Source organism: Schistocerca gregaria, chromosome 2 (assembly GCF_023897955.1).
Source record: "Schistocerca gregaria isolate iqSchGreg1 chromosome 2, iqSchGreg1.2, whole genome shotgun sequence".
In the NCBI taxonomy this organism is placed as follows: Eukaryota; Metazoa; Arthropoda; class Insecta; order Orthoptera; family Acrididae; genus Schistocerca; species Schistocerca gregaria.
Window position 1 is genome coordinate 225,644,404 of NC_064921.1, and position 25,948 is coordinate 225,670,351.

General features: G+C 49.6%; 21 non-coding genes across 21 annotated transcripts; all 21 read left to right on the forward strand.

Annotated features, from left to right (window-relative positions):
* The first annotated feature begins 169 nt into the window (after positions 1-169).
* On the forward strand, positions 170-251 carry Trnal-aag (transfer RNA leucine (anticodon AAG)). The gene has a single exon. It is a non-coding gene; the product is annotated as a tRNA-Leu (tRNA).
* Positions 252-331: 80 nt separating this feature from the next.
* Positions 332-413, forward strand: Trnal-cag (transfer RNA leucine (anticodon CAG)). The gene has a single exon. It is a non-coding gene; the product is annotated as a tRNA-Leu (tRNA).
* A 274-nt stretch (positions 414-687) lies between these two features.
* On the forward strand, positions 688-759 carry Trnae-cuc (transfer RNA glutamic acid (anticodon CUC)). The gene has a single exon. It is a non-coding gene; the product is annotated as a tRNA-Glu (tRNA).
* A 375-nt stretch (positions 760-1,134) lies between these two features.
* Trnah-gug (transfer RNA histidin (anticodon GUG)) lies at positions 1,135-1,212 on the forward strand. The gene has a single exon. It is a non-coding gene; the product is annotated as a tRNA-His (tRNA).
* Positions 1,213-1,500: 288 nt separating this feature from the next.
* Trnal-aag (transfer RNA leucine (anticodon AAG)) lies at positions 1,501-1,582 on the forward strand. The gene has a single exon. It is a non-coding gene; the product is annotated as a tRNA-Leu (tRNA).
* Positions 1,583-1,662: 80 nt separating this feature from the next.
* Trnal-cag (transfer RNA leucine (anticodon CAG)) lies at positions 1,663-1,744 on the forward strand. Its single transcript has one exon. It is a non-coding gene; the product is annotated as a tRNA-Leu (tRNA).
* A 274-nt stretch (positions 1,745-2,018) lies between these two features.
* Positions 2,019-2,090, forward strand: Trnae-cuc (transfer RNA glutamic acid (anticodon CUC)). Its single transcript has one exon. It is a non-coding gene; the product is annotated as a tRNA-Glu (tRNA).
* Positions 2,091-2,465: 375 nt separating this feature from the next.
* On the forward strand, positions 2,466-2,543 carry Trnah-gug (transfer RNA histidin (anticodon GUG)). The gene has a single exon. It is a non-coding gene; the product is annotated as a tRNA-His (tRNA).
* A 288-nt stretch (positions 2,544-2,831) lies between these two features.
* Trnal-aag (transfer RNA leucine (anticodon AAG)) lies at positions 2,832-2,913 on the forward strand. The gene has a single exon. It is a non-coding gene; the product is annotated as a tRNA-Leu (tRNA).
* Positions 2,914-2,993: 80 nt separating this feature from the next.
* Positions 2,994-3,075, forward strand: Trnal-cag (transfer RNA leucine (anticodon CAG)). The gene has a single exon. It is a non-coding gene; the product is annotated as a tRNA-Leu (tRNA).
* Positions 3,076-3,349: 274 nt separating this feature from the next.
* Trnae-cuc (transfer RNA glutamic acid (anticodon CUC)) lies at positions 3,350-3,421 on the forward strand. The gene has a single exon. It is a non-coding gene; the product is annotated as a tRNA-Glu (tRNA).
* Positions 3,422-3,796: 375 nt separating this feature from the next.
* On the forward strand, positions 3,797-3,874 carry Trnah-gug (transfer RNA histidin (anticodon GUG)). Its single transcript has one exon. It is a non-coding gene; the product is annotated as a tRNA-His (tRNA).
* A 288-nt stretch (positions 3,875-4,162) lies between these two features.
* Positions 4,163-4,244, forward strand: Trnal-aag (transfer RNA leucine (anticodon AAG)). Its single transcript has one exon. It is a non-coding gene; the product is annotated as a tRNA-Leu (tRNA).
* Positions 4,245-4,324: 80 nt separating this feature from the next.
* Trnal-cag (transfer RNA leucine (anticodon CAG)) lies at positions 4,325-4,406 on the forward strand. The gene has a single exon. It is a non-coding gene; the product is annotated as a tRNA-Leu (tRNA).
* Positions 4,407-4,680: 274 nt separating this feature from the next.
* Trnae-cuc (transfer RNA glutamic acid (anticodon CUC)) lies at positions 4,681-4,752 on the forward strand. The gene has a single exon. It is a non-coding gene; the product is annotated as a tRNA-Glu (tRNA).
* Positions 4,753-5,127: 375 nt separating this feature from the next.
* Positions 5,128-5,205, forward strand: Trnah-gug (transfer RNA histidin (anticodon GUG)). The gene has a single exon. It is a non-coding gene; the product is annotated as a tRNA-His (tRNA).
* A 288-nt stretch (positions 5,206-5,493) lies between these two features.
* Trnal-aag (transfer RNA leucine (anticodon AAG)) lies at positions 5,494-5,575 on the forward strand. The gene has a single exon. It is a non-coding gene; the product is annotated as a tRNA-Leu (tRNA).
* Positions 5,576-13,118: 7,543 nt separating this feature from the next.
* On the forward strand, positions 13,119-13,190 carry Trnae-cuc (transfer RNA glutamic acid (anticodon CUC)). Its single transcript has one exon. It is a non-coding gene; the product is annotated as a tRNA-Glu (tRNA).
* A 375-nt stretch (positions 13,191-13,565) lies between these two features.
* Positions 13,566-13,637, forward strand: Trnah-gug (transfer RNA histidin (anticodon GUG)). The gene has a single exon. It is a non-coding gene; the product is annotated as a tRNA-His (tRNA).
* Positions 13,638-13,925: 288 nt separating this feature from the next.
* Trnal-aag (transfer RNA leucine (anticodon AAG)) lies at positions 13,926-14,007 on the forward strand. The gene has a single exon. It is a non-coding gene; the product is annotated as a tRNA-Leu (tRNA).
* An 11,012-nt stretch (positions 14,008-25,019) lies between these two features.
* Trnae-cuc (transfer RNA glutamic acid (anticodon CUC)) lies at positions 25,020-25,091 on the forward strand. Its single transcript has one exon. It is a non-coding gene; the product is annotated as a tRNA-Glu (tRNA).
* The last annotated feature ends 857 nt before the right edge of the window (positions 25,092-25,948 follow it).

The window sequence follows — 25,948 nt, forward strand, 5'->3', positions numbered from 1 at the left end:
AATATCAACACGCGATGCCGCCGCACCAGAGCGCTGGCAGCTGCCTGTGTAGTTAATCTCTATTCGAAAAGTGCAGTGGTTTGAGGTTCGATGTATGAGCAACCCGTCGCAGAAGATCAGGAAGTTGTGTCGTGCACTGTTTTCTACAAATGCCACGAACCCTGGTGCAGGTAGCGTGGCCGAGCGGTCTAAGGCGCTGGTTTAAGGCACCAGTCTCTTCGGAGGCGTGGGTTCGAATCCCACCGCTGCCAATTTTTACTTCTCGTTTTTGTGCCATTGCCGTGTGTTCTCGAGGGGTAGAACGCAGCTCCTGTGGCCGTTGCGTCGCGTAGGTAGCGTGGCCGAGCGGTCTAAGGCGCTGGTTTCAGGCACCAGTCTCTTCGGAGGCGTGGGTTCGAATCCCACCGCTGCCAACGTTTTCTGTCTCGTAATCCAGAGCTCTGATTACCCGCGAAGGAAATAGCGCAGCAAAGCGTGATCGTCGCTTTCGTAAATTGTCGTAGCACAGTGCGTGGTGTAACAACAGGATTCACCGGCGCAGGTTGGTCTCATGATCGCTGGCGTTCGTCTCCACGAGATACGTCCCGAGCATGCCGTTCTACAAAGTGGAAACGTAAATTTTTGCAGTTGTCGCCAAATAGCGGGAAGGTGCTTGCTGAGTTTGCTGGAGGAGCGCTTGCGTCGTTATCCGGTGTGGTCTAGTGGCTAGGATACCTGGCTCTCACCCAGGAGGCCCGGGTTCGATTCCCGGTACCGGAAACGCACATTTTGTTGCTCCTCTTATGCGACTTGTCCCGACTTAGCTCGACTGACGCTCCGCTGACGCTTGCAGAAAACTACGTAAAATATGGTTCGCGGCCACAAGTGACGGCGAGAGAGATGCGACATCTGTCCACCTCTTATCGAGGCACATACCTGCGGTCAACAGACTTGGAGGACTGCAAGACATTGCCACGGGCGTTGAATGCAGCTAACCACTCTGCTCAGTGTCCCAAGAACGCAGGCACGGTCGTTTGCAGGTATGCATATGATGGAGACCGCGTGTGACACAGCTGTGGCGAGACGCAGTCGGCCGAGCTTTGCTGTTCATCGCCACTTGCAGTCGAGAAGGCTACTTTCGGCGGTGGCTCCGTGGCCGTGATCGTCTAGTGGTTAGGACATTGCCATTGCGTTGTGGCCGCAATAACCCAGGTTCGAGTCCTGGTCACGGCACTTTTTAAAGTTCTGCCTTGCTGTCGCTGCAATGACGATAGTGACCCAGTGTTTGAAATCACGGTGCCCTCCTGATTGTTTGCTCATGTTCCACAGGCTGCAGGTGGCACTACCGATTCAATATCAACACGCGATGCCGCCGCACCAGAGCGCTGGCAGCTGCCTGTGTAGTTAATCTCTATTCGAAAAGTGCAGTGGTTTGAGGTTCGATGTATGAGCAACCCGTCGCAGAAGATCAGGAAGTTGTGTCGTGCACTGTTTTCTACAAATGCCACGAACCCTGGTGCAGGTAGCGTGGCCGAGCGGTCTAAGGCGCTGGTTTAAGGCACCAGTCTCTTCGGAGGCGTGGGTTCGAATCCCACCGCTGCCAATTTTTACTTCTCGTTTTTGTGCCATTGCCGTGTGTTCTCGAGGGGTAGAACGCAGCTCCTGTGGCCGTTGCGTCGCGTAGGTAGCGTGGCCGAGCGGTCTAAGGCGCTGGTTTCAGGCACCAGTCTCTTCGGAGGCGTGGGTTCGAATCCCACCGCTGCCAACGTTTTCTGTCTCGTAATCCAGAGCTCTGATTACCCGCGAAGGAAATAGCGCAGCAAAGCGTGATCGTCGCTTTCGTAAATTGTCGTAGCACAGTGCGTGGTGTAACAACAGGATTCACCGGCGCAGGTTGGTCTCATGATCGCTGGCGTTCGTCTCCACGAGATACGTCCCGAGCATGCCGTTCTACAAAGTGGAAACGTAAATTTTTGCAGTTGTCGCCAAATAGCGGGAAGGTGCTTGCTGAGTTTGCTGGAGGAGCGCTTGCGTCGTTATCCGGTGTGGTCTAGTGGCTAGGATACCTGGCTCTCACCCAGGAGGCCCGGGTTCGATTCCCGGTACCGGAAACGCACATTTTGTTGCTCCTCTTATGCGACTTGTCCCGACTTAGCTCGACTGACGCTCCGCTGACGCTTGCAGAAAACTACGTAAAATATGGTTCGCGGCCACAAGTGACGGCGAGAGAGATGCGACATCTGTCCACCTCTTATCGAGGCACATACCTGCGGTCAACAGACTTGGAGGACTGCAAGACATTGCCACGGGCGTTGAATGCAGCTAACCACTCTGCTCAGTGTCCCAAGAACGCAGGCACGGTCGTTTGCAGGTATGCATATGATGGAGACCGCGTGTGACACAGCTGTGGCGAGACGCAGTCGGCCGAGCTTTGCTGTTCATCGCCACTTGCAGTCGAGAAGGCTACTTTCGGCGGTGGCTCCGTGGCCGTGATCGTCTAGTGGTTAGGACATTGCCATTGCGTTGTGGCCGCAATAACCCAGGTTCGAGTCCTGGTCACGGCACTTTTTAAAGTTCTGCCTTGCTGTCGCTGCAATGACGATAGTGACCCAGTGTTTGAAATCACGGTGCCCTCCTGATTGTTTGCTCATGTTCCACAGGCTGCAGGTGGCACTACCGATTCAATATCAACACGCGATGCCGCCGCACCAGAGCGCTGGCAGCTGCCTGTGTAGTTAATCTCTATTCGAAAAGTGCAGTGGTTTGAGGTTCGATGTATGAGCAACCCGTCGCAGAAGATCAGGAAGTTGTGTCGTGCACTGTTTTCTACAAATGCCACGAACCCTGGTGCAGGTAGCGTGGCCGAGCGGTCTAAGGCGCTGGTTTAAGGCACCAGTCTCTTCGGAGGCGTGGGTTCGAATCCCACCGCTGCCAATTTTTACTTCTCGTTTTTGTGCCATTGCCGTGTGTTCTCGAGGGGTAGAACGCAGCTCCTGTGGCCGTTGCGTCGCGTAGGTAGCGTGGCCGAGCGGTCTAAGGCGCTGGTTTCAGGCACCAGTCTCTTCGGAGGCGTGGGTTCGAATCCCACCGCTGCCAACGTTTTCTGTCTCGTAATCCAGAGCTCTGATTACCCGCGAAGGAAATAGCGCAGCAAAGCGTGATCGTCGCTTTCGTAAATTGTCGTAGCACAGTGCGTGGTGTAACAACAGGATTCACCGGCGCAGGTTGGTCTCATGATCGCTGGCGTTCGTCTCCACGAGATACGTCCCGAGCATGCCGTTCTACAAAGTGGAAACGTAAATTTTTGCAGTTGTCGCCAAATAGCGGGAAGGTGCTTGCTGAGTTTGCTGGAGGAGCGCTTGCGTCGTTATCCGGTGTGGTCTAGTGGCTAGGATACCTGGCTCTCACCCAGGAGGCCCGGGTTCGATTCCCGGTACCGGAAACGCACATTTTGTTGCTCCTCTTATGCGACTTGTCCCGACTTAGCTCGACTGACGCTCCGCTGACGCTTGCAGAAAACTACGTAAAATATGGTTCGCGGCCACAAGTGACGGCGAGAGAGATGCGACATCTGTCCACCTCTTATCGAGGCACATACCTGCGGTCAACAGACTTGGAGGACTGCAAGACATTGCCACGGGCGTTGAATGCAGCTAACCACTCTGCTCAGTGTCCCAAGAACGCAGGCACGGTCGTTTGCAGGTATGCATATGATGGAGACCGCGTGTGACACAGCTGTGGCGAGACGCAGTCGGCCGAGCTTTGCTGTTCATCGCCACTTGCAGTCGAGAAGGCTACTTTCGGCGGTGGCTCCGTGGCCGTGATCGTCTAGTGGTTAGGACATTGCCATTGCGTTGTGGCCGCAATAACCCAGGTTCGAGTCCTGGTCACGGCACTTTTTAAAGTTCTGCCTTGCTGTCGCTGCAATGACGATAGTGACCCAGTGTTTGAAATCACGGTGCCCTCCTGATTGTTTGCTCATGTTCCACAGGCTGCAGGTGGCACTACCGATTCAATATCAACACGCGATGCCGCCGCACCAGAGCGCTGGCAGCTGCCTGTGTAGTTAATCTCTATTCGAAAAGTGCAGTGGTTTGAGGTTCGATGTATGAGCAACCCGTCGCAGAAGATCAGGAAGTTGTGTCGTGCACTGTTTTCTACAAATGCCACGAACCCTGGTGCAGGTAGCGTGGCCGAGCGGTCTAAGGCGCTGGTTTAAGGCACCAGTCTCTTCGGAGGCGTGGGTTCGAATCCCACCGCTGCCAATTTTTACTTCTCGTTTTTGTGCCATTGCCGTGTGTTCTCGAGGGGTAGAACGCAGCTCCTGTGGCCGTTGCGTCGCGTAGGTAGCGTGGCCGAGCGGTCTAAGGCGCTGGTTTCAGGCACCAGTCTCTTCGGAGGCGTGGGTTCGAATCCCACCGCTGCCAACGTTTTCTGTCTCGTAATCCAGAGCTCTGATTACCCGCGAAGGAAATAGCGCAGCAAAGCGTGATCGTCGCTTTCGTAAATTGTCGTAGCACAGTGCGTGGTGTAACAACAGGATTCACCGGCGCAGGTTGGTCTCATGATCGCTGGCGTTCGTCTCCACGAGATACGTCCCGAGCATGCCGTTCTACAAAGTGGAAACGTAAATTTTTGCAGTTGTCGCCAAATAGCGGGAAGGTGCTTGCTGAGTTTGCTGGAGGAGCGCTTGCGTCGTTATCCGGTGTGGTCTAGTGGCTAGGATACCTGGCTCTCACCCAGGAGGCCCGGGTTCGATTCCCGGTACCGGAAACGCACATTTTGTTGCTCCTCTTATGCGACTTGTCCCGACTTAGCTCGACTGACGCTCCGCTGACGCTTGCAGAAAACTACGTAAAATATGGTTCGCGGCCACAAGTGACGGCGAGAGAGATGCGACATCTGTCCACCTCTTATCGAGGCACATACCTGCGGTCAACAGACTTGGAGGACTGCAAGACATTGCCACGGGCGTTGAATGCAGCTAACCACTCTGCTCAGTGTCCCAAGAACGCAGGCACGGTCGTTTGCAGGTATGCATATGATGGAGACCGCGTGTGACACAGCTGTGGCGAGACGCAGTCGGCCGAGCTTTGCTGTTCATCGCCACTTGCAGTCGAGAAGGCTACTTTCGGCGGTGGCTCCGTGGCCGTGATCGTCTAGTGGTTAGGACATTGCCATTGCGTTGTGGCCGCAATAACCCAGGTTCGAGTCCTGGTCACGGCACTTTTTAAAGTTCTGCCTTGCTGTCGCTGCAATGACGATAGTGACCCAGTGTTTGAAATCACGGTGCCCTCCTGATTGTTTGCTCATGTTCCACAGGCTGCAGGTGGCACTACCGATTCAATATCAACACGCGATGCCGCCGCACCAGAGCGCTGGCAGCTGCCTGTGTAGTTAATCTCTATTCGAAAAGTGCAGTGGTTTGAGGTTCGATGTATGAGCAACCCGTCGCAGAAGATCAGGAAGTTGTGTCGTGCACTGTTTTCTACAAATGCCACGAACCCTGGTGCAGGTAGCGTGGCCGAGCGGTCTAAGGCGCTGGTTTAAGGCACCAGTCTCTTCGGAGGCGTGGGTTCGAATCCCACCGCTGCCAATTTTTACTTCTCGTTTTTGTGCCATTGCCGTGTGTTCTCGAGGGGTAGAACGCAGCTCCTGTGGCCGTTGCGTCGCGTAGGTAGCGTGGCCGAGCGGTCTAAGGCGCTGGTTTCAGGCACCAGTCTCTTCGGAGCCGTGGGCCCGAACACATCGCGCGCTCGCTGCGGCGTGTCGGGCGGTGTTTACTTGCGGATCGCGGTCGGCGGCGTGTGCCTCGCGGTGCTGTTTCTGCAGTAGTTTGTTATTCCTGTGAGTACCATGGATCTCAGTCATTCAGAGAATCGTCAGAACAATATTCAGTGTGCGTTTGATAGATCCGTTCGTAGGCCTACGGCTTTCGAGATTCATGAATGGATTAAAAGTGATCTTCAATTGCCGAAAAGTGTTGTTCTTGGCGTTCAACTTGACGCGTTCCTTAACTCGGTATTTTTAAAACTGTCGTCTTCCGATATGTGTGATACTCTAGTCAATGTGAATGGTGGTATACGTAAAATCAGGCACCTTGACGGTACAATTAGTGATGTTGTGCTATCGAACGCGGGTTATGGTATACGCACTGTTCGCGTGTTTAACCTGCCATTCGAAGTACGTAATGACACTATTTCTCGTAGTTTACTTCCGTATGGTACAGTGCTTTCGGTCGTAAAAGAGAAATGGTCGTCAGCTTATCATTACGACGTTGAGAACGGTGTTCGCAATGTCCGTATGATTGTCCGACAGCATATACCGTCTTTTGTTGTTGTTGCTGGCCATCGGGCTTTTATTACTTATAGCGGCCAACCGGCGACCTGTTCGTTTTGCAATGGCACCGGACATTTTCGACAGGACTGTCCGAAACGTAGTCGCCCTGTGCAATTACCACGGACAGACGGTCAGGACGAGGTGACGTGGGCGTCGGTCGCGCTTGGCGCCTCCCCCGCACGTGCGAGTCGTGTGTCAGCACCTGAGCTTGCGACCGACTTCGTTGCTATGGACGTTACACCTTCCGTTCCTGTTGCTGATAGCTCCCCGACGTTGCCTGTGATTTCTTTGCCTGTGGATGTAGCAGCCACTGTGCCTGACACGCAGGCTGTTGATAGAATTGAACTACCGATTGTGTCTGACCCTGTACCGGCAGCTGTAACGCTGTCCGTATCGGAACCCATTTCAGAGGCTGCTCCCTCTGTTATGAATGAGAATGTGTCCGCTTCTGCCACCGTTGCTGTCGATCGTGAGGAGCGTCTTGACGCCCCCGCGGAACCCAAACCGCGTCGCGAAAGGCCTACTGAGAGGGCTGAAAACGTTACCCGCTTTCGCAGCGCGAGTATTTCAGGTGTTTCCTTTCGTAAGGCGCGGACGCCGTCCCCGGTGGTGACTTGTGTTCCACCGTACAAGTCCACCTCTAAGCAAAAGAAATTGCAACGGGCCTCGCAGCGCGCGGTTGTTGACTCGCGGCAGGCGCCGGCTTCCGATCGCCGTCGGCAGCGTCCTGTTGCTTGCAGTCAGCCCGAGGCGTCCGTGAGTTCCGCGGAATCCAAGCGGGACGAGAAAGTTCGACAGCTAAAGGTTCTCCTTACTAAAAAGGAGCCCGTTGTGGCAAGCGGTATGGCGATGGACGTTGTTCAGGGCGTGTCGCCTGCACACTTGGCAGCCAAACGTAAATCGGACGACTCACATTGCCGTCGCATCCGGCCGCACTCACAGGATTCTGGATGTGTTTCTGCCGTCGGCGCTGGACCTGCCACGGCGGCTCCTTCCGGTGCCGCTGTTAGTATGGACACGGAGGTGGTTCAGCCCCCCGTGTTTTCTGGTGATAAGTGTGACTGGGCGGCGGACGTGGAGGTGGACGACGGCACTGGAGCCGGTACGTAGCGTGACTTTGCTCTTTGCTTGGCAGCGTGATTGTATCCGCCGTTGCCTAAGTTTACCGTTGTTTTTTGTGGCGTATTCTTGTCTATCTTGTGTGACACCGGTCTGTTGCGCGTTTTAACCTGTATTTTTGCACGCGAGTGTAATTTTGGCAGCGCCACTGCACCAGTCGTTGTATGTTTTTATTTGTTGTGTATTTTAAATGTGTTTGGTATTTTTCAATGTGTTGGGTGCCAGCCGCTCGTCGGCGGCACATTTTAGTCGTTCTTGCCGCTCACTTGGATCGTTACGGATACACGGTTGCTTTTCCAGATGTGCGCATTTATTTTTCACATACTTGTGTAGTTTTGTTGTCAATGGGGCCTGACACGTGGTTTTTGTGTGTTTACCCCGTTAATCTCAATACCATGTGCTGTCTTACCGGTGCGTGTGCCGCTTTTGTGGTGCGTATACTTTTTTTTTTTTCGCGCGTCTGATGTGTGACATCCGTTGCAGACATATTTTACTGTGCTTGCCACTTTCTTGCATTGTTTTAGCAGCACATGTGCATGCAATTTTTTTTTTGCGGACCCACGTTTTAGCCTTTGAAAGTGTCTGGTGTTTATTGTCCGCTGGCGGAATTTTTAGTCGTTTGTGTTGAAACAGTGTGTGCCCCTTGTGACGCCAATGCTTCCACCGTTGTGCACGTTTCTTTGAATTTTTTTTTTTTTTTTTTATTGACTTTGCTGTGTCTGGTGTTTGCCCCCCGTTGGAGGCAATGTCTCATCGCTCATGCCGACGAGCTGCATGGTATAATATTGGCGGCGCACATGTCCTTTTACTCTGTCCGTATATTTTTGATATTTCACCTATGTCTCCTGTCTCCACCTTTGGGGATGTCTTTTATCGTTGTTGTCGATTGTCTCCGTCGTTTGGTAGCGCACACAACCTTTCCTTGTGCCACTGTGTGCCTTTGATTTACTTTTGTGCACGGCGTTGGCGGGTTGTTTGTTTTACCGGGCCTGTCGCTCGACTGCGTCGTCCTCGCTGAGCCGGGGCACCTCTTATTGTATGTGTATGTTGTATCTCCTTAATTGTTGGTGTTTTAGCTGTGCTTGGCGTTCGGTAGCCTGCGGTGGATCGTTTTTGCCGTTCATGTTCACGTGTTGCTTTGCTTTGGGGGCGCCCTTGTGACTGTTATTGTAGACCCTTCTTTCGTGTGTAATTTGTGTATGATACCTGCCACCTGTCGGTATGCCATTTTTGCCGATCTTGTCTACATTCCGCGTTATCTTCGCAGCGATACTGCCTCGCTTCTTGTGCACACTGTATTTGTTGCTCCTTGCGTTGTGTATGGTTCCTGACACGCGTCGGTGGCGTATACTTACTGTTAATGTTAACAAAATGCGTAGTCCTCATAAGGTCTTTGCCTTAAAAACTCTTTTATGTGAAACCCGTTGCCATGTCGCTTTTTTGCAAGAAGTGACACGGGAGGCTCTCCTGCTTTTAACCGATCTGAGTGACTACGTTATTGTGGATAATGTAGTGTCAGACAATGTCACCGGTACAGCTATTTTAGTCTGCCCCGGGCTCAATGTCACTAATATCGAGTGTCTCCCTACTGGCCGCGCTATTGCGTGCATTATTGAAGGCGTCACGTTTGTTAATGTTTATGCTCCTTCCGGTAGCGACTACGCGGCGCGGCGGCTCTTTTATAGTCAGGAGCTGTGTGAGGTTTTGCACCGGAATTCCGCTAATTTAATTCTCGGCGGTGATTTTAATGCGGTCACCGATGACCGCGATCAGGAGCCGCGCCCCAACAAGTGTCAGGAACTCCACACGCTTCTCACAAGTTTTAATCTGAAGGACACGTGGCGAATGCTCCACCCGGTTGAAACCCAATATACCTATTTTTATCCACAGGGACACAGCAGACTTGATCGGATGTATGTGTCATCGTCACTTGCGGCCCCGGTGGCTCGATCTGAGGTCAGGCCGGTTATTTTTTCAGATCACTGCAGTTATTTTTGTGAACTTTCGCTTCCATTTTTTAGGCCTTCCTATCGCCGAAATCTATGGAAGTTTAACTGCAGCCTGCTGGCCGACTCTCATTTTCAGCAGTCCTTCACTGATATGTGGCACAACCTTTTGCAGGCTAAACCCGGTGATAGTAGCGTTCTCGGGTGGTGGGTTGGCACTGCCAAACCTGCAGTCCGGACCTTTTTAATTAATTTTAGCCGAGACGCAGCGCACTGGCGTCGCTCGACGTCACAGTTTTATCAGAGCTGTTTGAAGGACCTCGCCCGCCAAGTTACGGCTCAGCCGCATCTTCTTCCCATTTTTAAACAATTTCAGGCCGAACTTTTGACCGATCTGCGGCGAAAGGGTAGAGGGCCGGTTACTCGGTGCCAGCCTGTGGGTGCCGTGGACGGGGAGCCGCTCTCTATATATCACCTTAACAGAGAGCGGAAGATGCGCGAACGATTGGCCTTTAATGCGTGGGTCACTCGGGATGGAACAAAGACTTCCGACAGGGTGACGATTGAGAGGGAAATTCACGCACATTTTGAGTCTCTCTTTCGAGACGTTGATGTCGAACCCGCTGCGCTGCGTCGTCTTTTACAGGGGATTCCAAATGTTTTACGTCGCACAGACCGTGTCCATCTTAATGAGGCTTTTACGTCCGATGAATTGCACGAAGCTGTCAAGCGAAGTCCTAGGGGAAAACCTCCCGGAATGGACGGCATTCCCGCTGAATTTTATTTGCAATTTTTTAACCTTTTACGCGATACGTTAACCGGTATCGCGAATGAAATTCTTAATGGCGCTCCTCTACCAACGGAATTTGCAGCGGGATGCATCACGCTCATTCCAAAATCGAAAGCGACGCCGAATATCCACGCTGTTCGACCGATCACTCTGTTAAACGCGGACTATAAGATCATGGCGAGGTGCGTCGCGCACAGACTGCGGCAAGTCATGCCGCGCGTTCTCTGTGAACATCAGACGTGTGCTGTGCGTGACAGGAATATTTTTGACGCCGTTCTGGCCTATAGGGATTGTATCGGTTTTGTACGCGGCAACAGAGTTCGGTCGGCAGCCATTATGTTGATCGATTTCCAGAATGCGTTTGACAGGGTTGGCCATGCCTATTTGCGGCGTGTCATGGTTGCAATGGGCTTTGGCCGTAAGTTTACCCACACGGTTCAGGGTTTTTTGCGAAATGCCACGTCGAGTGTCATCGTCAATGGGTCCCTCAGTCAGCCTATACGTCTAACTCGCTCGGTCAGACAGGGTTGCCCGTTGTCAATGACACTTTACGCTTTGGCGCTCGACCCGCTGCTGCGGTCTATCTGCCGCGAGTGTCCCGGGATCCAACTTGGGGAAGATCGCCTCACTTGTCGGGCTTATGCCGACGATCTTGGGGTGTTCTTGGGTCGGCCGGCCGATGTAGATACCCTGTACTCTGTTCTCCGGCTGTTTGAGAAGGCGACGGGGGCCGTTGTGAATGTTCACAAGACGGTTTTGCTGCCTCTTACTCCACGCATGAGCCATGTGCGTCGAAATTGGTTCAGTGTTGTGCAGCAGCACAAAGTCCTGGGGGTTATTTTATCTGATAATCCTCAGCGCATGGAGGCTCTGAATTGGCGTCCCGTCTTACACACCGTTAGGGCGGTTGTTAAAATTCATGCGGCCCGGCATTTGGCGCTCCATGACAAGGTGCATCTTATTAACACTACCATCTTAGCTCGAGCGTGGTATTTAGCACAGGTTCTCCCGGTTCCTAAGCTTCTAGCTCGCGCTATTAAACAGGCCGTGTACTGGCTCCTTTGGAAAGGAGACATTTTCAAAGTTTCATTAGCCACCTGCACCTTACATCCGGCCGATGGGGGACTCGGTCTGGTGGATTTTTCCGCCAAATGCGCGGCGCTCCTCCTCAAACGGACTACGGCCGTATTGGAGAAAGGCACCAGCAGTGCCACGGTCAGGTTGTTCACCCAATACCGCCCACCTTCCGTGGTTGCTCCGGTCTCTGTCAGCCACATACCCTTTGCGCTGAATTACGTGCGGCTTTTTTATTTTAACAGCAGCTATCTTGCGCATAGTGGCACCAGCGGGGGCCGTGTGGGCGACATTGTCCGTGCTCTGCGGGGATTACCGGCCAGAAACAAGTGGGAGTACCGCCTACCACATACTGACTGGCGGACAGTTTGGCGCAACTTCACCACCCCCGTGCTTCCTGCACCTGTCAGAGCAACGTGGTATAAAGTGGTCAATGGCACGATTCCTACAAATGCTAAACTGCACTCTATTCATCTGAGTCCGTCCCCTGCATGCGAAGAGTGCCATGTCGAAGATACCATTGACCATTGAACATCGTTTCGTGTGCCGTCGGTTCCGTGCTGTGTGGGACACTGCTCGGGATATGGTTCGTCTCGTCAACAGGGTGTCTATAGCGCAGGTGACAGTGGCAGATGCAATCGTACCTCAGTGTAAGGCGTTTCCATCCACCAAACGCAATGCCACGATCTGGTTAATCGGCCATACCATTCATTCACTCTTTTGTCTCAAACTGACGGATCGTTTAGATTTTCTCACCTACTTATGGACTGAACACGGCAAGTACCGTGTTCGTACCGATTATGTTCTGACTTTTGCAAATTTTTTGCATGTCGCTTTGGCGCATGCTTTTGCTCCTTACCGATGTCGACTTAATTAATTTTCCCCATTCCTGCTTAAAACTGTGACGTGATAGTGAGAGAATTCGTTTAGCGATGCATGTATATTCAGTATCAGGAACGAAAAATATAACGTCATCGGGAGACATTTCCCCCTTGGGAATTGCCTCGTATATGGTGTATTGCGAGGATTTTTGTTTTCCTTTCTTTATTTTCCTCTTGTTTTCCACTCTGCCCTGTTATGGTTTGGGATCGTGTTACCGCGAAGAAGCGTTTGCATGAAAGTGTTCCCTTTTTTGTGGACATTTCATTGTGTTTTACTTACTTTTACTTTCGTCGGGATTGATGGTGTGATTTTCCTAATTGAATTGCATTGTTTTCTTTTCTTTCTTGTTTATTAAGAGTGATCATCGCACCTCCTTTTTTTTTCCTTTTTCTTTTGTCCACGGAGTACGTCCGTGATAATGCCTTCTCCGTTGCTGAATGGCGTTTTGCTTTGTGTGCTGACTGGACTTTTCTTTGACTGATTTCCGAAAGTAATATTGTTCTTTATTTTCCACTTCACGAAGCAATCGCATGTTTACTCTGATTTCCGTGAAGATCCACACCTTTCCGTTAACCCTTTCACCAACAATGCCTCAGAGGAAGGAGGCTTACTTTTCATTTTGCTTTGGTCAACGTTCGTTTTCGTTTAAAAAAAAACTAAAAAATAAAAAAAAGAAAAAAAAAGTTGCCAATTTAAAAAAAAAAAAAAGCTGCCAACTTTTTCTGTTTCGTAATCCAGAGCTCTGATTACCCGCGAAGGAAATAGCGCAGCAAAGCGTGATCGTCGCTTTCGTAAATTGTCGTAGCACAGTGCGTGGTGTAACAACAGGATTCACCGGCGCAGGTTGGTCTCATGATCGCTGGCGTTCGTCTCCACGAGATACGTCCCGAGCATGCCGTTCTAGAAAGTGGAAACGTTAATTTTTGCAGTTGTCGCCAAATAGCGGGAAGGTGCTTGCTGAGTTTGCTGGAGGAGCGCTTGCGTCGTTATCCGGTGTGGTCTAGTGGCTAGGATACCTGGCTCTCACCCAGGAGGCCCGGGTTCGATTCCCGGTACCGGAAATGCGCGTTTTGTTGCTCCTCTTATGCGACTTGTCCCGACTTAGCTCGACTGACGCTCCGCTGACGCTTGCAGAAAACTACGTAAAATATGGTTCGCGGCCACAAGTGACGGCGAGAGAGATGCGACACCTGTCCACCTCTTATCGATGCACATACCTGCGGTCAACAGACTTGGAGGACTGCAAGACATTGCCACGGGCGTTGAATGCAGCTAACCACTCTGCTCAGTGTCCCAAGAGCGCAGGCACGGTCGTTTGCAGGTATGCATATGATGGAGACCGCGTGTGACACAGCTGTGGCGAGACGCAGTCGGCCGAGCTTTGCTGTTCATCGCCACTTGCAGTCGCGAGGGCTGCTTTCGGCGGTGGCTCCGTGGCCGTGATCGTCTAGTGGTTAGGACATTGCGTTGTGGCCGCAATAACCCAGGTTCGAGTCCTGTTCACGGCACTTTTTAAAATTCTGCCTTGCTGTTGCTGCAATGACGATAGTGACCCAGTGTTTGAAATCACGGTGCCCTCCTGATTGTTTGCTCATGTTCCACAGGCTGCAGGTGGCACTACCGATTCAATATCAACACGCGATGCCGCCGCACCAGAGCGCTGGCAGCTGCCTGTGTAGTTAATCTCTATTCGAAAAGTGCAGTGGTTTGAGGTTCGATGTATGAACAACCCGTCGCAGAAGATCAGGAAGTTGTGTCGTGCACTGTTTTCTACAAATGCCACGAACCCTGGTGCAGGTAGCGTGGCCGAGCGGTCTAAGGCGCTGGTTTAAGGCACCAGTCTCTTCGGAGGCGTGGGTTCGAATCCCACCGCTGCCAATTTTTACTTCTCGTTTTTGTGCCATTGCCGTGTGTTCTCGAAGGGTAGAATGCAGCTCCGGTGGCCGTCGGGTCGCGTAGGTAGCGTGACCGAGCGGTCTAAGGCGCTGGTTTAAGGCACCAGTCTCTTCGGAGGCGCGGGCTCGTGCGCATCGCGCCCTGGGAGCGGCACGTTCGGCAGTGCTTGCTGGTGCCTCGTGGACCGCGGTTCGTCGCGGCGGCGTCTTCTTCTACATCTACATGACTACTCTGCAATTCACATTTAAGTGCTTGGCAGAGGGTTCATCGAACCACAATCATACTATCTCTCTACTATTCCACTCCCGAACAGCGAGCGGGAAAAACGAACACCTAAACCTTTCTGTTCGAGCTCTGATTTCTCTTATTTTATTTTGATGATCATTCCTACCTATGTAGGTTGGGCTCAACAAAATATTTTCCATTCGGAAGAGAAAGTTGGTGACTGAAATTTCGTGAAAAGGTCTCGCCGCGACGAAAAACGTCTATGCTGTAATGACTTCCATCCCAACTCGTGTATCATATCTGCCACCCTCTCTCCCCTATAACGCGATAATACAAAACGAGCTGCCCTTTTTGCACCCTTTCGATGTCCTCCGTCAATCCCACCTGGTAAGGATCCCACACCGCGCAGCAATATTCTAACAGAGGACGAACGAGTGAGTGTAAGCTGTCTCTTTAGTGGACTTGTTGCATCTTCTAAGTGTCCTGCCAATGAAACGCAACCTTTGGCTCGCCTTCCCGACAATATTATCTATGTGGTCCTTCCAACTGAAGTTGTTAGTAATTTTAACACCCAGGTACTTAGTTAAATTGACAGCCTCGAGAATTGTACTATTTATCGAGTAATCGAATTCCAACGGATTTCTTTTGGAACTCATGTGGATCATCTCACACTTTTCGTTATTTAGCGTCAACTGCCACCTGACATACCATACAGCAATCTTTTCTAAATCGCTTTGCAGCTGATACTGGTCTTCAGATGACCTTACTAGACGGTAAATTACAGCATCATCTGAAACAGTCTAAGAGATCTGCTCAGATTGTCACCCTGGTCATTTATATAGATCAGGAACAGTAGAGGTCCCAGGACACTTCCCTGGGGAACACCTGATATCACTTCAGTTTTACTCGATGATTTGCCGTCTATTACTACGAACTGCGACCTTCCTGACAGTAAATCACGAATCCAGTCGCACAACTGAGACGATACCCCATAGCTCCGCAGCTTGATTAGAAGTCGCTTGTGAGGAACGGTGTCAAAAGCTTTCCGGAAATCTAGAAATACGGAATCAACTTGAGATCCCCTGTCGATAGCGGCCATTACTTCGTGCGGATAAAGAGCTAGCTGCGTTGCACAAGAGCGATGTTTTCTGAAGCCATGCTGATTACGTGTCAATAGATCGTTCCCTTCGAGGTGATTCATGATGTTTGAATACAGTATATGCTCCAAAACCCTACTGCAAACCGACGTCAATGATATAGGTCTGTAGTTAAATGGATTACTCCTACTACCCTTCTTGAACACTGGTGCGACCTGCGCAATTTTCCAATCTGTAGGTACAGATCTATCGGTGAGCGAGTGGTTGCATATGAGTGCTAAGTAGGGAGCTATAGTATCAGCGTAATCTGAAAGGAACCTAATCGGTATACAATCTGGACCTGAAGACTTGCCCGTATCAAGCGATTTGAGTCGCTTCGCAACCCCTAAGGTATCTACTTCTAAGAAACTCATGCTAGCAGATGTTCGTGTTTCAAATTCTGGAATATTCCATTCGTCTTCCCTGGTGAAGGAATTTCGGAAAACTGCGTTCAATAACTCCGCTTTAGCGGCACAGTCGTCGATAACAGTACCATCGGCACTGCGCAGCGAAGGTATTGACTGCGTCTTGCCGCTTGTGTACTTTACATAAGACCAGAATTTCTTCGGATTTTCTACCAAATTTCGAGACAATGTTTCGTTGTGGAACCTATTAAAGGCATCTCGCATCGAAGTACGTGCCAAATTTCGCGCGTCTGTAAATTTTAGCCCATCTTCGGGATTTCGCGTTCTTCTGAACTTCGCATGCTTTTTCCGTTGCCTCTGCAACAGCGTTCGGACCTTTTTTGTGTACCACGGGGGATCCGTTCCATCTCTTACCAATTTATGAGGTATGAATATCTCAATTGCTGTTGCTACTATATCTTTGAATTTGAGCCACATCTCGTCTACATTCGCATAGTCAGTTCGGAAGGAATGGAAATTGTCTTTTAGGAAGGCTTCTAGTGGCACTTTATCCGCTTTTTTATATAAAATTATTTTGCGTTTGTTTCTGATGGATTTGGAAGAAATGGTATTGAGCCTAGCTACAATGACCTTGTGATCACTAATCCCTGTATCAGTCATGATGCTCTCTATCAGCTCTGGATTGTTTGTGGCCAAGAGGTCAAGTGTGTTTTCGCAACCATTTACAATTCGCGTGGGTTCGTGGACTAACTGCTCGAAATAATTTTCGGAGAATGCATTAAGGACAATCTCGGAAGACGTTTTCTGCCTACCACCGGTTTTGAACAAGTATTTTTGCCAACATACCGAGGGTAGGTTGAAGTCCCCACCAACTATAACCGTATGAGTGGGGTATTTATTTGTTACGAGACTCAAACTTTCTCTGAACTGTTCCGCAACTGTATCATCGGAGTCTGGGGGTCGGTAGAAGGAGCCAATTATTAACTTAATTCGGCTGTTAAGTATAACCTCCACCCACACCAATTCGCACAGAGTATCTACTTCGACTTCACTACAAGATAAACCACTACTGACAGACACAAACACTCCACCACCAATTCTGCCTAATCTATCTTTCCTGAACACCGTCTGAGACTTCGTAAAAATTTCTGCAGAACTTATTTCAGGCTTTAGCCAGCTTTCTGTACCTATAACGATATCAGCTTCTGTGCTTTCTATTAGCGCTTGAAGCTTAGGGACTTTTCCAGCGCAACTACAACAATTTACAACTATAATTCCGACTGTTCCTTGATCCAAGCACGTCCTGTAATTGCCAAGCACCCTTTGACATTGCAGCCCATCCCGCACTTTCCCGAGGCCTTCTAACCTAAAAAACCGCCCAGTCCACGCCACACAGCCTCCGCTACCCGTGTAGCCGCCAGCTGAGTGTAGTGAACTCCTGACCTATTCAGCGGAACCCGAAACCCCACCACCCTATGGCGCAAGTCAAGGAATCTGCAGCCAATACGGTCGCAAAACCGTCTGAGCCTCTGATTCAGACCCTCCACCCGGCTCTGCACCAAAGGTCCGCAGTCGGTTCTGTCCACGATGCTGCAGATGGTGAGCTCTGCCTTCATCTCGTAAGCAAGACCGGCAGCCTTCACCAAATCAGATAGCCGCTGGAATCCAGAGAGAATTTCCTCAGATCCAAAGCGACACACGTCATTAGTGCCGACATGTGTCACCACCTGCAGCTGGCTGCACCCTGTGCTCTTCATGGCATCCGGAAGGACCCTTTCCACATCAGGAATGACTCCTCCCGGAATGCACACGGAGTGCACACTGGATTTCTTCCCCTCCTTAGCCGCCGTATCCCTAAGGGGCCCCATTACGCGCCTAACATTGGAGCTCCCAACTACCAGTAAGCCCACCCTCTGCGATTGCCCGGACCTTGAAGGCTGAGAATGATCCTCTGAAACAGGGCAGGCAGCTGCATCTGGCTCAGCCAGAGACAGTGCCTGAAACCGGTTTGTCAGACGCACCGGGGAGGCTTTCTGATCAGCCTCCGGGGACGCCTTTCGCTGCCTGCCACGCCTTGGAACGACCTCCCAATCAACCACAGGCGAGGGCTCTGCCCCACTGCGGGCAGCAACCGGGGCAACCACAGCGGCAGACCGATCTGGGGACAGACGGGACGAGGTTGACATCCCCGTGTTACCCGAGTCCGGCTCCCCACAGTGGTGCCCATTGGCAACAGCCTCAAGCTGCGCGACCGAAGTCAGCGCCGATTGCAGCTGTGAGCGAAGGGATGCCAAGTCAGCCCTCATCCGAACACAGCAATCGCAGTCCCTGTCCATTCTAATCGATGTTTATCAACAGTTACCGAAACACGAGTCCGTGCCTAGATAACGCAAGCGGAACACGCAAAGAATGTATCAACTAACCTGTACAAATGCCTAACGACTGCGCTACAATCTGCTGAATTTACGATTACAGTAACTAAAACTCGAAATTGCACCTCCTATACGAAACTCACACGCAATTTAAATAAGAATCTACGAAGTAAACACTAAAGCGCGATGCTACAACTGTCAAATACTATAATACGCCCGAAATATATGAATTAAACAATGCAAGTACCCAAAAACACGCAAAGAAATTAAACTATCTAACAAATAAGTAAGCTAGGGTTATACGACTTGCTGCTGCAGCTGCTTATCCAACGGCGGCAGGGAGCACACTGTGTTGCTTCTGAACAGTAATATGGATCAAGAAAATAGGGAAAATAACGTTCAGTGTGCCTTTGATAGGAACGTTGTTAGGCCGTCTGCTTTCGAAATACATAAGTGGATTAAGGAAGAGTTGCAATTACCGGAAACCGAAGTATTAGGATTGCAGTTGGACGCTTTTCTGAACTCTTTAATTTTTGAAACTTAGGTCTCCCGAACTTTGTGATCCCTTAGTGAACGTTAGTGAAGGTATTCGAAAATTTAAGCACATTGATGGTAACATTAGTGATGCGACTGTTTCAAATGCTGGTTATGGGATACGAAATGTTCGTGTTTTTAACTTGGCTTTTGAAACCCGTAACGAGACAATAGCTCGGAGATTAATGCCTTATGGTACTGTGCTCTCGGTAAGTAAAGAAAAATGGTCGTCTGCTTACATCTATCAGGTAGACAATGGTACTCGGAGTGTGAAAATGATTGTACGAAAACACGTGCCGTCGTTTTTAGTCATTGCCGGTCACCGGGCATTTATTCCGTACAGCAGGCAGCCACAGACCTGTTCATTTTGTAATGCTAGTGATCATTTGCGACAAAATTGTCCGAGACGTAGGCGCCCGGTACAGTTACTATTAGCTGGTCAGGACGGTGGTCAAACTGATGTTTTGACGTATGCGTCGGTCGCACTGGGCCAGTCGCCCACACACCGGCATGCCGAAAATACACACACGACCGAGGCCGAAGCGATGGAAATTACTCCTACCGCGTCTGATTGCTCCTGTTTCGGAAATGTTTGAAAATTCAGAGTCTGTAAGTGAAGGAGAACTTGTAATAGTGCCCCAGGCTGCTGTTGCTAGAGATGTCCCGCCGGTTTCAAACATCGATCCTGTTGTTATTGCTTCACATGTCGTAAATATCGGCTGGTCCACTTCTGTAGCTGAAGACGCTTCTGTAAACGAGGGTGCGTCGGTTTCTTCTGTTGATGTTGAATGGTGTGAGGAAATGGGAACCATCCCCGCCGGACCAGAACCAAAACCGCGACGTGCAAGCTATATGGGTAGAAACAGTGGCTCGCAAAGATTCCGTAGCGCCAGTAGTTCCGGAATTTTGGAAGGAGTTTCGGTTCGAAGGGAGTGGAGTCCTTCTCCTGATACGGCTCCTGTTTCGCGTCGCAATCCGAAACAGAAGCAGAAAAATTCACAACGATTCCCGAACTGCACCGATGTTACCTCGAAGCAGGTGCTTGATTCCGGCCGGCGGCAGCAGCGTCCGTTAGCTAGTAGCCAGCCTGTGCAAAAGCAAAGTGCGTCGGAAAGCCGCCGTGACTGTACGGTTCGTCAGCTGAAAGAAGTTTTAAACAAAGGAGAACATGAAAGTGAACAGGGAGCCGAATTTCAAGGTGAAAGTGTTCCCACTACGCAACCTACACAGCCGTCTGTGAAACGCAAGTCGGAGGATTCTTATCAAAAGCGTACGCGCCCACAACCACTTTTTGCTGGGTCGGAAGCTACTTCTGAACCAGTAAATACCGCGAATGTTTCGGCTGGAACTACACCTAATGTGGCTATGGAGGTGGTCCCCCTCTGTCCGGAGTTGAGTACTCAAATAAACTGGTCCGAAGATGTAGAACAAGATCCTGGTGTCGCACCCCCTGTAGCGCGTGTTTTCTTCAAATACTTTATGGTAGCGCATCCACCATCAGTTGTTGCTACAATTAATGTTAATAGAATTGAGTCAAACGTTAAATTTTTAGCTTTGCTTGATTTTCTTCAGTATGTTCGTGCAGACGTCGTTTTTCTACAAGAAGTGGTCTCAAATTTGATTCACGCGGTGCCAGGTTTTAGTGAATTTTGATCCTGAATTTCGTTGTGGTACAGCAATTCTCGTTCGTTTGGGGCATTATGTCTCAAACATCGCGAGGCTTCCTAACGGTAGAGGTGTAGCATGCTCAGTCAACAACGTGCGCTACGTGAATGTGTACGCTCCTTCTGGTGCCGATGCAAAGCCGTTACGGAGTGTTTTTTATGGCAGTGAATTGTGTCATCTTTTCCAAGCTCCCCGCCTACCTGTGGTTTTAGGAGGCGATTTTAATTGTGTGCTCGACGAGAGGGACCAAGAGCCGCGAGCGTACAAATGTCTTGAGCTGCAGGCTTTGGTTACGGAACTAAAGTTGACTGATTCGTGAAGGCATTTACACCCACATGACCACGGGTTTACGTACTTTTATCCAACTGGTAGGAGTCCGCTTGACAGAATATATGAATCCAGTGACAGAAAGAATTGTACTCTGACGTCGGTGGTTCATCCTGTACTCTTCTCTGACCACTGTTCGCACGTTCGTCAGTTCCACTCTGTTAGCACCACCATCTCGCGTGAGACGCCTATGAAAATTGAATACCCGCCATTTATCTGATACTACATTAGAACCCATCACTGTAAATGTATTGCGGCGAGTTCTGCTATATCGCTTTCTATACGAAACAACGTTGTCTTGGTGGGTGGCATATGCAAAGCCAGCTTTGCGGAAAGCTCTCTAGGAATTTAGTTCAACCGCCGCGCTCTGGAAAAAATCCACGCTTGAATTTTATGAGCTCTGTTTGCAAGATGTTATTTACATGCAGACCGATGACCCTGCTCTCAGGGTGGCGCGAATTCGCAAAATTAAGGGACGCCTTATGGAACTGCAAACGTTAGCACTTTATGGGTCGGTTGTGCGGAGCCAGGCTCCTGGACACCTGACTGATGAAACACCCTCAATGTTCCACTTCTTACGGGAACGTCGGCACACCGCGCGCAGTTGTATAACGGAACTTGAATCAGCTGATGGCGAGCGTCTCCGTACACAGTCAGCAATCCTTAAGGAAGTGCACCGTCATTTCGTGGATTTATTTAGTGACAAACGTAGTGATGCTGCAGCTATTGCGGATCTTTTACAAGTGACACCACGTGTTTTAACAGCTACTGATCGCCGCCATCTTAATGCTCCCTTTACGGTGGAAGCCGTTTCTGATGTTTTGAGGTCGTATTCTACACACAAATCACCTGGGGCATATGGTCTACTGCCATAATTTTATCTTAAGTTTTGGCCTTTATTTGGTACTACTATCATTGATATTTTTAATGAAATTTTAAACGGGGTGTCGGTTCCTGCATCCTTTCTTGAATGTATTATTACACTGGCTCCAAAAACCAGGGTGAGCAATAAGATGTCCAATCTTCGTCCTATTACTCTTCTTAATGGTGATTACAAGCTTTTCACGAAATGTGTTGCAACACGCTTACGCGGCGACATGTCAAAGATTATCAGTGATTTTCAGAATTGCGCAGTGCCACATAGGACAATCTATGAGACTGTGTTAACTTATAGAGACGTCATTCCTCACGCTACAGTGAAGAAAATCCGTTTTGGAATCCTATCTATTGACTTCGCTACGGCTTTTGACAGGGTCAGCCATACTTATCTTCGGCGCGTCCAACAAAAATTTGGTTTTGGCACAAACTTTGTGACAATGGTTTTCAATCTGTTTCAAGCTTCAACTTCTCGTGTTTACGTGAATGGATTTTTATCCGACAGTGTTGGTCTCAAGTGTTCGGTTAAACGAGGGTGCCCGATGTCCATAGCGTTATTTGCCATTTAGATGGATCAACTTTTAAGCAAATTAGACAGCTCCTCAGCTCCTGCATGGGAATACGTGTTGGGGGAGTCAAACATGTTTGTCGGGCCTATGCCGATGATCTGGGCCTCTTCGGGTCTCCACCCTCCCATCTGGACACCATCCACAATGTTCTTATGTTCTATGCGCGCGCCTCGGGGGCGGAGATTAACACCCGGAAAACTGTTTTTCTGCCCATTCATAATGCAGTTCATGGCTTTAAGCGATCTTGGTTCAGTGTCAAACAAGAACATAAGAATTTAGGGGTTCATTTCCAAGCCAACATTTTGAAAGCGGCTGTTTACAATTGGCGTCTCACTTTATATGGAATTCGAGCGATGGTTAATTTGCATGCCACCCGCAACTTAACGCTGCATCAACGTGTTCTTTTGCTCAATTCCTTCGTCCTCAGCAAAGCGTGGTACCTCGCTCAGATTTTTCATGTGCCAAAGGACTTGGGTCGAGCCATCACACAGGCTGTGTACTGGCTCCTCTGGAGGAGCGATATTTTCAAGGTGTCATACGCCACGTGTACTCTGCCGCGAGAGGAAGGGGGACTTGGCCTGATCCACTTTGCTACGAAAGCTGCAGCATTGCTCATTCATCGTACATATCGCACGCTCGAGGTCCATGCCACGAGTCCCACAGCCTTTTTGTTCGACACCTATCGCCCTCCGTCAGAGACAGCCCCGGTTGATCCGACAAAGATTCCATATCGGCTGCGGTATCTTCGTGAATTTTATGTTCGGAAAAGTTACCTCGACAGTGACGATCTGGACCCAAGATCGCGAAATGCACGAGTGATCTACCAACGTCTGAGGGGGCAACCAGCCAGACGTAAATTGGTGGGTCTTTACCCAACGGTTACGTGGAAGGTGGTGTGGGCGAATGTTCATGCCACATATCTCTCATCGGCAGTGAGCAGCTTCTGGTACAGGGTGGTCAACCGTCGTCTTCCCACCAATGGCAAGCTGAATCACATTCATTTAAGGCCATCCAGCTCTTGTGACAGCTGTCCGCAGGAAGACACCCTGGAGCACCGTTTTACCTGTGCGTGTTCTACGTCGGTTTGTCAAGTTAATGTGCGGATTCTCGCCCTAGTCAATAGGACTCAGGTAGACTGTTTTAGCGCTACCATTGCACTCATCCCGGACTGCCAGCCCTTTCCTCCAGCAAAACGAGCTGCCACCACTTGGATTCTGGCACATACCGTATATGCAATGCTTTATTTATAGATTACGGACGCATATCTGTGTGTCGTGTATTTGTCTGCTGAACACGATAAGATGCAACTGCAGAAGAAGTATCATCAAACGTTTGCCAATTTTCTTAATGTTGCCTTAGCCTATACGTTTGAAAAACTCCTCTAACGGGGGACTGCGTAGTCTATTTCACGTTTCTCGCAAATTCTTCTCAACTTTCTGTTGTGTTACGAAACGTACGTTATGACTGATAACCATACTTTACAATTAATGGACGCAATGTTTTCTCAGTGGAAGAACATGATAAATATCTTGTGCATGGCGCTTTATAGTGAATTTTATTTATTCTGTTCTTATATGATATTATCAGTTCCATTCTTTTATCATTTTATGTTTCTGATTGATATGGTGTAGGCAGAGGAGGAGTGTGCGAATTGTTTTGAGTTTCGTCTGTTAATTCGCCGTTAGTCATTTTGTTTTCCATAGATGATTATATACAGTGATTTAACTTGAGGAGTGGCACGAAGTATACCTGTTTAAGGAGAAGGCCTATTTCTTTAGATCCATTTTATCTGAAGGCTCCTGTATGGAGGCCACTTTGGTTGTATTATTTGTTTCTTACTTTCACCGGAAGCCAATTTCCGTAGCATTTTCAAAAATTAAGTTGGTACCATTTAAGAAGCTTTTGTTACATGCACCCCTGCAGTGCGATCGTGAATGTGTCGTGGGGTGAGCATTACGTAAAGTGCGTTTTCTTTCCCAGTCATAACACGGACAGCAACATTTTGATTTTTCAGTGAATTATCGTCATTGTAGTGTGCAACCGGCCTCTCAATTCGATCTACCTTTATTTTGGCTCTAACTAGCCACCGAAAGACGGTGTTAATTATCATCTCCGACAATAAGTTATAGTTCCGGTAGTAATTTTGAAGACTCGTTTATCCGCAATATTATCATCAGAAGCTAATTAGTCTTTGCGGAAAAAAATCTTTTATTTTACCATTACCACAAGAAGAAGGATTTTACAGTGGTTACAGCTACGTCTGGCACTCAAGAAACCTCAAGAGGATCGTGTTTGGACTTACTTCCCCTTTTTCTTCTCCATTTCCTCAAGCTACCTCCGCCGTCTGCTGCAATTTGTGTCGCCTTTAGAAACTGACATGGTTATACTCCGATAGACAACCACTAACGGAGTCTTCAATTTTCCTCACATAAGGCGAAATTAAGAAGATGACGTCTTGATTCATTCGTGTTAATTACGATCACTGAAGGAGGATGCTATTTCATGTCGAATTTGCGACGCAGCGAGCAGCAACAAAATGTTCAAATCAACGATTACAGACAGAAGCTCGCCGAAGAAGGCACATATGGAGAGTGTAAGGAAGGGCTGTTAGGGGAGAAGGGAGGCCCTAAAAAAAGAGCTGCCACATGTGTAATGTTTCCTGTCTCGAAGGCAGGAGAACTGATTACCCGCAAAGGAAACAGCGCAACACGGCGTGGGCGTCTGTTTCTATTGTCATAGCAGACTGCGTGATTCAGCGAACGGGATCAATAGGCGCAGTGTGCTCTCGTGACTGCTGGCGTTCGCCCCCCAGGAAATATGTCCTGAGCATGCCGTTCTCCAAAGTGGAAACGTTAATTTATGCATCTGTCGTCAGGCAGCGGGTGGGTGGTTGCTGTGTTCGCTGCAGGAGCGTTTGCGTCGTTGTCCGGTGTGGTCTAGTGGCTAGGATACCTGGCTCTCACCCAGGAGGCCCGGGTTCGATTCCCGGTACCGGAAATTCGCCGTTTTGTTGCTCCTCTTAGGCGACTTGTTCCGACTTTGCTCGACTGACGCTTGCAGAAAAGTACGTTAAGTATGAATCACGGCCACATGTGATGGCAAGAGAGATGCGACATAGCTGTGGGCAACAGACTTGGAGGACTGCAAGACATTGCCAGGGAGGTGAATGCAGCTAACCACTCTGGTTAGTGTCCTAACAGCGCAGACACGTTCATTTGCCCGTATACATATAATGGATGCACTTTGTTGTGTGTACTGAGGTTATGTCATTCTGTCTCTCAAAGCCGAAAAATCTTGTGGCATAATAATGAACATATGTCAGTTACAGGGATGCCGATTTCCAGAAGTGGTTTCCATGCAACCTGTTTGGCCAGCCTGTCGGGAACTTCATTGCCTGGGATGCTGACGTTTCCTGGGGTCTAGACAAACACCACTGAGTGGACCATTCCAGGGCATAATGGACTCCTGGATGGTCGCTACCAAAGAATGGCCAGAGTAGCACTGGTCAATAGCTTGGTGGCTGCTCAAGGAGTCAGTACAGAGAAGAAATGACTCATCATGGCGTGAGTGGATGTGCTCAAGAGCATGAGATATGGCCGCCAGCTCTGCAGTGAAAATACTTCAGCCATCTGGCAAGGAGTCCTGGTCAATAAGTCATCTGTGAAAATAGGCAAATCCAATGTGACCGTCAGTCATTGAGTCATCAATGTAAACCACTTCAGAGCCCCAGGACATGTCAAGAATCGAGAGGAAGTAACAGCATAGAGCTGCGGGGTTAACTGAGCCCTTAGGGCTGTGTGTAAGGTGTAGATGAAGCTTCGGCCTAGGCTTAACCATGAAGGTGTTTGTGAATG